Here is an 11,850-nt window from a genome sequence, read left to right as displayed (position 1 = left end):
ACATGAGGTGGAGAAAGAAGTGGTGAGGGAAGGGAGGGAAGAGGGGATGGAAGAGGGGAGAGAAGAGGGGAGGGAAGAGGGAAGAGAGGAGGGAAGGGGGAAGAGAAGGGAGGATGGAAGAGGGGAGGAAGAGGGAAGAAAGGAGGAAAGGGAGAAAGGAGGGGAGGGAGTGGAAGGGGGAAAGAGGGAAGGGGAAAGGGGGGGAGGGAGGGCACGGAGGGGGCGCAGGGGGTAACGCAGGGGGGGGCAGTCAAAAACCCTAACCCTAAACCCTAACCCTAGCCAAGATGGCCACCCCCTGCTGCCACGGGGTTGGGGCCGAACATGGAGGCCCCCGAGAGGCCATGTGGTTGCTTTGCAAGATGGCTGCTCCCGTGTGTCCACGTGACGCCGGACAAGATGGCGGCCCCCTGACCCCAGCGGGCTCCTTCTTCTCTCGTGTTTCTGCAGCCTATGGTGGCCCGCGTGCAGGTGTGGGGGCGGTCTTGGTGATGGGTCTCGCAGGGGTTGGGGGCCCGGAGGCCAGTCGTGGCAACCAGGGTCAGGCTGCTGCCGGGTACGGGCTGGCCGCGCCGGGGGTGGGGTGGCGTTGGGCGTTGGGTCAGTATGGTGACACGCTCCTGTGAGTGGGTTTGCCGTAGCGCCGCTGGGGTGGAGCGGTGCCATGACGCGAGGGAGCGGGGTGGGCGCACGGGGAACGGGACAGAGTGGGGCGGTCGAACGATGCTGCGTAAGGCGGGCCTGCGAGGCATGGTCGGGGAATGGCAGGGGGGATGGCGGGGACGCGGCGGCATTGGGGTGCAGCTGCCTCGGTGGCACCGCTCTATATGGGTGGGCCAGCTGCGGTTGGGTGCGGCGGAATGGCCCGAGCAGGGTCGGGGCGCTGGGGAGGGACCACCAGGGGGTCGGGGCTTCTAGTTCGGGTCCTGTACGCATCGGGGGTGGCTCGGGTGGTCCTGCCCAGGGGTGGGGCTCGGCGCGGGATGGCCGGGCCGGCGTCGGGTCGTGCGTGGACACAGCTGGGAGGGGGCGCGCCGGTCAGGAGTGCTGGGGGCGGGCGGGGGCTACGTCTACGGCTCCCACTCTGCCGCCAAGAGGCACCGCGCTGGGTTGCTGCCGGGATTTTGGGCAAGCTCCCCCTGCGGCCACGGGGGTTGGAGCTGTGCCGGGGACCCTGCGAGGGGGCGGCGGTTTCTTCGGGGTGCCTGGGACCAGCCGGGACACGGGAACTGCCCCTGCGGGCCCGGGGACCCAGGGCTCCGCCTGTCCCGGCGATGCGCGGAGCTTTTTCTCTGGCATGGGCGGGGGTTCTTTATGGGACTGCTCGGGCTGGGGGTGCCAGATCTGGGGTGTGGGTTAGGGGGCTGCGACTACGGGTGGGCTCGTTTCCTCTCCCGCACTGCCTTCTGTGTGAGCGTCTGTCGTTGCGACTGCTCTGCAGGCTTTTCGGCCTCTGGAACTGTGCCGGCCTGCCCGGTGCTGGGCGTGGCGAGGGATGGTGGGTGAGCTCTGTGTCGGCTGTGGTTGTCTGCGGTTGTGTGTCCCCTTGGGAGGTGATCTGGGGTTTGTCCTGCTCTTCTGTGTGGAGTTGCGTTGGGTGAGGGTGTGCTTCTGTGTTGGCTGGGCTATTTCTTTGTTGGTGCAGGGCGGGGTCTAGATTGGGAACCGTGGTATTGCTTGTTGTGGTGTGGTGATGGCTTGGGATTGCTGGGGATTCCTTGATGGGCCGAAGGGCTTGGGCATGGGGTGCGGTTTTGGAGGGCCCCTGGTTGTTGGTTGGCTTTGGTGGCTTGGCATGGCGGGGTGCTTCCGGCCATTTGGCTGCAATCTGGCTGTTTTATGGCAGGTTGTGGGTTGGATGGTTTGCTTGCCTTTCTGTGTGGGGGGCTTTTACATGGGTGGCCGTGGTGTGCGTACTGGGGGGTCTACGGTTGGGGAGGAGCATCTGGGGTTCGATGGGGGTCTAGGGTTAGGGGGCGTCTAGGCTTGTGGGGGCATCCGGGATTGTGGGGGTGTCTAGGGCTGGGCAGACTCTGGGGTTCAGGGAGTGTCTAAGGTTTGAGGAGGTCTAGGGTGGGGGGCATCTTGGGTTAGCTGGGGGTATGGGGTTTGTGGTGTGTCTAGGGTTCTGGGGGTGTCTAGGGTTGTGGGGGCGTTTAGGATTAGCCTGGCTCTAGGGTTGGGGCTTGTCTAGGGTTTGGTGATGTCTAGCGTTGGGGGGCATCTAGGGTTCGCTAGGAGTCTAGGGTGAGGGGGTCGTCTAGGGTTATAGGGGTGTCTGGGGTTCACTGGGGATCTAGGCTTAGGGGAGCTTCTAGGGTTCTGGTTTGGAGGCTCTAGGGTTTAGGGGGTGTCTAGGGTTTAGGGATGTGTAGGGTTCTCTGGGGGTCTAGGGTTAGAGGAACATCTACGGTTTTGAGGGCGTGTAGGGTTGTGGGGGCATCTAGGGTTGGCTGACTCTGGGGTTGGGGGTGTCTAGTGTTTGGGGGGCATCTGGGGTTCATTGAGGGTCTAGGTTTAGGGGGCGTCTAGGTTTCTGGGGGTGTCTAGGGTTGTGGGGGCGACGAGGGTTGGGCTGACTGTAGGGTTACGGGGGTCTCTAGGGTTTGGGGATGTCTAGAGTTGGCTGGGGATCTAAGGTTAGGGGGACATCTAGGGTTTTGGGGATGACTAGGATTATGGCGGTGTCTAGGGTTGTGGGGGAGTCTGGGATTAGGGGAGCTTCTAGGGTTATGGAGTATCTGAGTTGTGGGGGTGTCTAGGGTTGGGCTGGCTCTAGGGTTGGGGGTGTCTAAGGTTTGGGGGTGTTTAGGTTTAGGGGGACATCTAGGGTTCACTGAGGATCTAAGCTTAGGTGAGCGTTTGGGATTTTGGGAGCGTCTAGGGTTGTGGGTGCGTCTAGGGTTGTGGGTGCGTCTAGGGTTGAGCTGGCTCTAGGGTTAGGGTGGTGTCTCTGCTTTGCTGGGGGTCTAGGTTTAGGGGAGCTTCTAGGTTTCTGGGGCGTCTAGGTTTGTGGGGGCTTCTAGCTTTAGGCTGACTTCGGTTAGGGAGGTGTCAAGTGTTGGGGATGCCTAGCATTAGGGGGACATCTAGGGTTTGCTGACGGTCTGGAGTTAGGGGGGTTTAGGCTCAGAGGGGTGTCAAGTGTTTGGTGGTGTCTAGGGTTAGGCTAGCTCTAGAGTTACAGGGATTTTCTAAGGTTACAGGGATGTCTGGCGTTCGCTGGGGATCTGGGGTTAGTGAGGCTTCTAGGGTTCTGAGGGCGTCAGGGGTTGTGGGGGTGTCTAGGGTAATGCTGGCTCCAAGGTTAGGAAGGTGTCTAGGATTTGGGGGTGTCTACGGTTAGGGGGAAATTTAGGGTTCGCTGAGGGACTAGGGTTAGGGGAGTGTCTAGGGTTAGGCTGGTATCTAGGGTTATGGGGGTGTTTAGGGTTCGCAGGGTGTCTGGGGTTAGAGGAGCTTCTAGGGTTCTGAGGGCGTCTAGGGTTGTGCAGGTGTCTAGGGTTAGGCTGGCTCACGGGTTAGGGAGGTGTCTAGGATTTGGGGGTGTCTATGGTTATGGGGAAATATAGAGTGCACTGAGGGACTAGGGTTAGGGGTGTGTCTCGGATTAGGGGGGTATCTAGGGTTATGGGGGTGTGTGGTTTTCGCTGGGGGTCTCGGGTTAGGGGATCTTCTAGGGTCCTGGGCGTGTCTAGGGTTGTAGAGTTGTCTAGGGTTAGGCTGGCTCTTGGGTTAGGGGTGTGTGTAGGGTTTGGGTGTGTCTAGGGTTTGAAGGCCATCTAGGGTTCACTGAGGGTCTAATTTTAGGGGTTCTAGTATTAGCAGAGCAACTAGGGTTATGAAGGCGTCTAGGGTTATGGGGGCATCTAGGTTTGGGCTCACTCTAGGGTTAGGGGGGTGTCTTTGCTTTGGGATCTCTAGGGTTAGGGGGGCCTCTGGATTTCGGTGAGGGTCTTAGGTTTTCTTTGTCCAAATAGACTGGGATTACTCCCATACCACAGCTGGAACCACCTGGAACCCTGGCTTCTCATGGAGTGCCAAAAGCCCCGTCCTAACTGGTCTCAGGAACCCGGCAAAATGAGTTTTGTTTCACAGAGGAAAGGGCCACAGTTTTTGTCCAGATACCTGTGCCCCCCACCAGGCTTCTGCCTGCTAAAATTCCAAATGGACCGGGATTGCTTCCATACCACAGCTGCCCCCACCTGTAATCCTGGCTCTCTTTTGGATGCCAAAAGCCTCCTCCTAACTGGTCTCAGGAACCCTGGGAGGGTGAGTGTTGTTTCACAGGAAAATTGGGCAACTCCCCATGTCCAGTGATGCTGGGCCTGGGCCTGGGCTTCTGCCTGCTAAAACTCAGAACAGACCAAGTTTTTTTTCCGGTTTTGTTTAACAGCGAAAAGGACCGCTATTCATGTCCAGAGCCATGTTCCGGCCTTCAGCTTGACAAAATTACAAATGGAGCGTGGTTTCTCCCAGCCCCAAGCTGCCACCACTTAGAAGCCTGACTGCCTTTGGGGTGCCGAAACCCTCCTCTGTGCACATCTCAGGAACCCTGGAAGCGTGAGTGTTGGATTCGCAGGGAAAAGGCCATCAGATTCTATCCTGGGGCCTGTGACCAGGAGCAGTCATCTACATGTTAAAATTCCAAATGGAGCATGGTGTCACCCAGACCTCAGCGGCATCCAGCTGTGACCCTGCTGCTCTTGGAGTGCCAAAAGCCTCCTCGTAGCTGATTTCAGGAACCTGGCAAGGGTAAGATTTGTTTCACAGGGAAAAGGGCCAGACTTCGTGTCCAAGGACCTGTGCACCAAACCAGGCTTCTGCCTGCTAAAATTCCAAATGGACCGGGATTTCTCCTGGCCCCAAGCTGCCACCACCTGTAACCCTGGCTGCCCTTGGAGTGCCGAACGCCTTCTCCAAACTCAATTTGTCTTTTTGACTTCTAAATCGATTTTAAATTATTTTCAGAAATGTAATTTCAAGTAAATTGTTCTGATTAATATTTGATCTTTGTAACTTTATAATTTACCTCTTTGTGTAGGGTTGGCCTGTTCATTTTTAATTAGTTTAGTGGAGGGGGAAAATGTAAAATTTTCCACTGCAGTAGTAATGGAATAGTACTACAAAATAGGAATAAAATACTAAGTACAAATGTATTTTTATACTGATAGAATTGAGGGCTAATATTATATTAAATCACATTGAATTTCCTAGCATCCTAAACTGCTGGAGTTGATATAATAAACGTAGAAAAAAGGGACATGCTAAGCATGCCAAAGCATACCTCATATTTGTAGGAGATTCTTGCTTGTAAACGTCTCCTGACACTTGCCATCTCTGCATGTGTTCTTTACATCTATTTTATTTTCAGAGGAAGGGTCGCACGCTTCTTGGTGTTTTCAATTGCACCAGAACTCCCGGTAGAAGTCGAAGACTTAGATCCGATATCCTGGAACCTCTAGTTGACACTGAAACAATTAACACGAGACTGGGCTGCTGTGAAGGAATTACTCCAGGATGAGGAGCTCTTTTTTGGTCTTCAAGCAGGTAGTAGTTTATTTTGTAACACCTAAGACTCTTCTTAAACATTTTTTTTTTCTAACAGAGGAAAGTATGTAGTGTGACTCAGTATATTTGAAAAGTATTTTTAGTGGTTTGTTAGGTGACATAGTGATCACTTCACTTTTTGAAGTAATCTGTATTATCATAGTGGTATTTTTCTCAAGTATTTTGCTTAGAAAAGTTAAATTTCTCTGATCAAGTGTGTAGAAGTCTGTGAGCCAATAGCTCCAGCAGAACTCCCGGGGCTGCTTCTTTGGGATGTAATACGGAACCTAGCGATATTCCTGCTCTGCAAACGTGGGAGGGAGTGGAACGGCAAGTGGTGAAACTTGACTGCTCCTTCAATCCCAGAACACCTGGGTTTAAGTTCCATCAGCCAGAGGATGGAATGAACCCTGGTGCCAGCCATCCTGGGGGCACTGGACTGCTGTTACCATCTTCTCTATTATCTTTTGCATGATGTGATTCTCCCTTGATGAGAGAAGGCAGAAAATGTGGTAGGAGGGGGAGCTCATTTCGTTTCTGTGGACTCCAGGCTTGGGGCAGCTGCAGAGAGCTTTGGTTTCAAATAATACTGCACAAACACAGTGAACTTGAACCTCTTGGGCACTTTTGGATCCCTCTGTGCCACTCCTTCTCTGATACTTTACCTGCGAGGTGTGGGCTCAGAAACACCTGCCCCTCCTGGATGGGTTTTTGTTGGGAAGGATGAATTAGGGAAACCTTATAAGTACGAGTGCCTAGCAAAAGACTTTGAGAATATGGAAAATATAAGCAAAATAGAAATGATAGCAATTTTCGACTGTGTGGCTGAAAGCTACTGAATGCCTGAAGGCCCCTTTGTTTAGATAATGTTAGATGCTGAGAATACCAAAAAGCAAACAGACATCCTCCCTAGACATGCCAGGAAGGGTCCCAGATAAAATTGAGAGATAAGAAAAGCAGTAAAACATGGTAATATAGTGATTCCTTTCGGTTGCATGCAAATGTTAGAGAATTTGTATCTTGTATTAGATTGGTTAGTGGCAATTAGAATATTCAACATAGATTTATTGTATTGTAAACGGGAAAATATCTCTCTTACTCTCTTACTCTCTTACGCTCCCTTCGCTCTTGCTGTCTTACTCTCTTCTCTTACTCTTGCTCTATCCCTCTCTCTCTGTCCTGCTCTGAGCTGCAGCTGCAGTTCCTAGCAGGGCCTCATATATAGCCACGCCCTATGAAATAAACTGCAAACTTCAAGACCAGAATACAGAGAGCGCCTGAGTTTGTTCCGACCATCCCAACGCAGTAATTCCCACAGGTTTTTGCAGGTACAAATTTATTTTCTTAGAGAAGCCATTGGGTGTAATAAAAATCTATGGAAAACAGGTGGTTGGTACACTAGCTGATAGTAGGTCTTGGGTTTTTCTTCTTTTCTTTAACTTTTTCTTAAGAGAACCTTTAAACTGGAAAACTGAAGGGGGGTGGGGTTGCTTCTCATTTTTTGAAGAATTGCTGTGGATTAAGGTATGTCAAGTGACACCACCAAAATAAGATTGGAAGAACTGAGTTTCAGGACTCTGCACTTAATTCTTTTAATGTGTTTGTGTGGGTGCAGGAAATGCCAAATCCCAGAGCAATTCTGTCTGTAACATTAAGTGCAACATCTTTAAAGCCAAGTGCTCGGTGTGGGGTTTTCACCTATGTTTTTATGGTCTAAAGGCTTTTCTTGAGCCCCAAAAGCCACAAGGAACTTGCCAGAAGCAGGCCTTCATTGCATAGCTGGGATTTCAATTTGCTCTTGGATTCTTCCTTCCAATCTTCTCCTGGGTTCTTGTGCCAGCAGAGGTCCTCTGACCCCAGAGCCATACAGGGTGTCTGTTGCCTTGATAAATGGGAATGAAGTTGGCCGAGTCTGTCAGGAAAACAAAAATATCCTGGAGTTTGTTTGGCCAAAGATGGACCATGAAGATGTCTGTACTAGCGGTGGGTGTGAGTGCTGATCCTTTTGGGTTGTGTGGTGCCCCTGGCCCTTCAGAAGTCAGGGCAAGGCTGAAGGAAGGAGGGAAGCTGCCAGAGCTGCAGGTGGGGACAGTATTGGCTGTTTCAAACTGCTTGGTGCAGAACTAGAAGAATAGCTTTCCTCCTTTCTCTCCATCACTGACCAGAATATTAAGATGAAGCTGCGCTAAGCTGTGTCTTTTGTGGGTTGTTGTTTGGTTGGGGTTTTTCTGGCTTTTGAATGTATTTCCAAGTGGTGCAGTGAGGAGCAAGTTGCTGGGTTACATGATTTCTGACTGACATATCACAGAAATGGGCATCTGTGTGTGCATGTGCTTCCTAGCAAATCTAGATGTGATGTGGAAATCCTAAGGGAGGATTTCCAGCCTTGACTACATGTGACACAGGCTTCTGAAAATGGAACTGACCTTGGCAGAATAGCAGCTGTGAAGGGAAACAGAACTAAAATACATGTAAGCAGAAAAACCGAATGAAGTGGTACTTCTTGGTCCTGCGTGCACTTTGTGCCACTGCTTGCTGTGAACACTTGGTGTTACAGCTCAGTGTAGGCCACTTCAGTGTTTGATGGGTTTGATTTTTGTGGTCAGTTAGTTCCTCTAAACAACTCCCCTCCTTTACTGGACACATCCCTGGAGTGGGACCAGATTCACCCTTACCCTGGAGGAATTCTCTGCTCCTCTGGAGAGGGGATGAAGCCAAGGGTTATGAGCAAAGGAAAACAACCAAATCGTGGGCATTATGTCCTCGATGCACGCAGCACCATGTGTTTTCCAAGTTCCCAGCACTGATGAATCTGAACAAGAAAATGCCTGTTCCTTCACTTCTCCAGCTCTCCCCCCACACCTCCCCTGCTTCCCTTGCTCTTATCCTTGGTGTGCCAAGGTCCTGCATCTCCCTGGCTCTCCAGATGTAGCTCACCTTGTCCTGCCTGTGGCTGATAAAATATGGACCCAAGATGCTTTTTACCAGTAATCCATTATTTTAAAGAAACAAAGAGCATACAATGTGGTCTTTAGGAAATACATCCAAATAAGGGACTCTGCTTTTCCTGTAGTTCTCTTTCCTGTTTTCACCTGGGCTTGAAGGATGGGCATGGCCTGTATTTATCATATGAAAGTGATGTTACTAAATTTGTCCAGAAGTTTTGATTATTATTATTACTCATTTTCTGATAGAAAACAGTCTAATTTTGCCTTTCCCACGTTGTTTCCAGGTGCTCCCCAGGATGGATATCTGTGGTCTCAGACCACAGTGATTCCCTAGGAGGAAGGGGAGCCTTTGCCTCACCTGCACAGCTCAGGTGGATGGGACAGAATTGGTCTGGCCTGACAAGGTATGAACATCTGTCTGTGTTCTGGAGTGCCTTGAAACCTTTCTCTGTCAGGTTTTGGAGGGGTTTCTCTTTGGGATTTCTTGTGATGCAGCACCACGGGTATCCCTTTGTGCAAAGTCCAGTGCTAAAGGATTGAATAACGGACAAGTGGGGTCTGGGATGAAAATGGTTCTGTTAAAATTAAGGAAAGAATGCAATAAGAAAAATTAGTATCCTTTTAATGTCTGAAATAATTAGGAATAAAAATGCTGGAGAAGGGCACTCTGAATTGGTGTCACCTGTCATGGATAAAACCCCACAGTGAGCATCAGAGCAGAAGTGTGAGGGCTGGAATCCTTCTGCAGTGGACTTAATTTTCTTTTCCTCCTCTCTTTCAGGACAGGAAAAATCATTACACTCCTCCCATCATTGCCAAGAGCTGTGGTGTTTGAGCAGCCAAAGCCAAGAGGCTTCAGCACCAGAGGTCTGTGCCTGGAGGGCTCCTGGTCCTGCCCATGATGTGGGGTAACTCAGAGAATGCAGGGATCCTCTTTTTCTCCCTGCTGGGATTAACTGCCTAGGGAATCTGGGATCTGGGTGAAACTCCAGCTCTCCTGGTGTTCAGGGGTGCAAGGTCTGAGGGACTGCGCTTACCCCGTGGCTTTCCAGTTCAGCAGGAAAAAGAGGAAATGGAGTGCCAGACCGTGTCCCGTCAGGCTGTGTTTCCCTCTGAGGAGAGAGAGACTGGGCTGAGGTGAGATTCCTGGGAGTGCTCGGATGAGCAATCCAGGGAACAGGGAGCTTGGGATTGCCGCTGCTGCTGGAACCATTGCCTTAGGTCTGCTCCCTTTGTGCCTGTGACAAGTGGGATTGGTGCTGGAGAGAGAGGTGCTGTTAGGAACAAAAGGTGGAATGAATCCTCTCTGGGGATGTGCAGTGAAGGACTGAATAGCATGGAAGGAGAGTATTTATAAACTATATCACTGTTTCTCCCCAAATTGGGGTGGAGCAGTGATGGGGGTGGTTAGGTTTGGTCTGGGCCTGTTATTCTTTGTGCAATTTTAAAATTCTGTTGTATGATTTACTGTGTGGTATCTTTCTAACAAAAGCTGACAGAAATTTAGGTTAAGGATTAGAATTTGGGTCCATTCATTGCAAAAAATTTGCCAAGGCTGGAGGACTGGGGTGATGACTGCTCTCAGGAAAGGTTACTTATTAATACTGTGTCAGATTTCCTGCAGTGACTGTCAGGCCTAAATGGCGGTGAGTTCCTGCTCTTCTCACGGGAGGATTGGAAATAATTTCAGTAGAATTAGAGATTTTAGAAAAATCCAGCTAAAAAATTCACCTCTGTACTCCCTAGGTTTTCCCAGTTTTTCCCAGCTAGGAGCTGCACAGAAGTCAGGCAGGGCCATCAGGGAACAGCTGTAAATTCAAAGGCACAAACAGGAGATGTACCAGCAAAGGGCAGGAAAGGGGAGAGGTTTCAGAAAACATTTCTGTGGTCTAATTAATAATAATTTCTGATTCCCCAGTGAGAAGAACACGAACTCACGGCCATTCAGGCCTGACAGTCCCCTGCAGCAAGAGTTAAGCACGCATCCACAGAGGCAAGTCTGGCATCTGAAAGAAAAAAAACCCAGAAGAAAAAGGTGATCTCTTTTGCTTCAAAGTTATTTCAAGTTCTTAAAGCCCAACCAACATTTGCTCTTGATTTTGGTCGGGTGAATCATGGGCACGGGTCATGCCATTCATTTAGCTGAAAACCCGGGGTCATTTAGAGGGGACACAAGAACTGTTTGTGTAAGAAAATGTGAGGGGATGTCAAGGGGAGTGAGGTGGCATTTCTGAGGAGATTGCTGAGGTAATGGAAGGGAGCCCAGCAGACAATTTGTCTGGGAAATCCGAGGCCCCTGGGAAGCGCAGCCAAGGCTCTGCAGGGGTAGCAGGGAGGGCTCAGCACTCGAGACTCTCTGTGTCCTCCTTCCTCGGCAGCAGGCGGCCAGGAAGGGAGAGGCACCGTACGGGATTAAGCCGGAGGGAGCAAGAGGAGGAGCAGCCTCGGGCTGGAGAGGGGCAGGAGAAAGGCCAAGGGAGCTCCCTGGGGCCACCAGGGCCTGTGGGGAACAGAATGGACGCTTGGATGACCAGTGGAGGTGAGGAGTGGATCTGAGTTCATCTACAGGGAAATAAGTAGGGGATATTCTGGAGTGAAAAGTTGAGGTGATGAGTTCACCCACCTTGGCACAAGTTGTGTTTGCACAAAGTGGGACCAGAGGTGAAGGTCAATCCAAAGTCAATCCTGCTTGACCTCTGAATTCCAAGATAAGTTTTACAAGCTGCCAAATGAGGGATTAAAAATACACAAAAATGAAACCGAGAGCATTAATGAGGTTCCTGGAAGTCCATTACATTGTTGTCATAGAATTCTTAATGAGATTTGATCTTTTGATGACAACAAGGCAGTTCTTTGTGATCTCGAGCCCTGAACTGCAAATGTGATGCCAAACGCGAATTTTGACCTCAGGCTGGAATTGTGACTGCAAGCCATGAACAGATATTATGATTCCAAAATGGAATTTTGACCTCAAGCCTTGAACTGAAATTGTGATTCCAAACTGCAATTGTGACCTCAAGATTTGAACTTGAATTGTGATTCCAAAATGGACTTGCGACCTCAGACTGTAATTGTGACCTCAAGCCTTGAACTGCAATAGAGATTCCAAATCGGAATTGTGACCTCAGACTGGAAGTGTGACCACAAGCCTTGAAATGCAATTGTGATTCCAAACCGGAATTGTGACCTCAGATTGGACTTGAGACCTCAAGCCTTGAACTGCAATTGTAATTCCAAACGGGAATTGTGACCTCACACTGGAATTGTGACCCTGAGCTTTGAACTGCAACTGGGATTCCATACTGTAATTGTGACCTCGAAGCTTGAAATGCAATTTTCATTCCAAACTGGA

At 50.5% G+C, this 11,850-nt stretch overlaps 1 long non-coding RNA gene across 1 annotated transcript; it reads left to right on the top strand.

Moving 5' to 3' along the window:
• The first annotated feature begins 5,470 nt into the window (after positions 1-5,470).
• On the top strand, positions 5,471-9,302 carry LOC148217713 (uncharacterized). The gene is made up of 3 exons (XR_015800826.1): positions 5,471-5,550; positions 8,783-8,902; positions 9,280-9,302. It is a non-coding gene; the product is annotated as an uncharacterized LOC148217713 (long non-coding RNA).
• Positions 9,303-11,850: the final 2,548 nt, after the last annotated feature.

Source organism: Sturnus vulgaris, unplaced genomic scaffold (genome assembly GCF_052056855.1).
Source record: "Sturnus vulgaris isolate bStuVul1 unplaced genomic scaffold, bStuVul1.hap1 Scaffold_379, whole genome shotgun sequence".
Taxonomy (NCBI): domain Eukaryota; kingdom Metazoa; phylum Chordata; class Aves; order Passeriformes; family Sturnidae; genus Sturnus; species Sturnus vulgaris.
The sequence above is the reverse complement of the archived record's forward strand: the minus strand, read 5'-3'. Positions and strand labels throughout refer to the sequence as shown.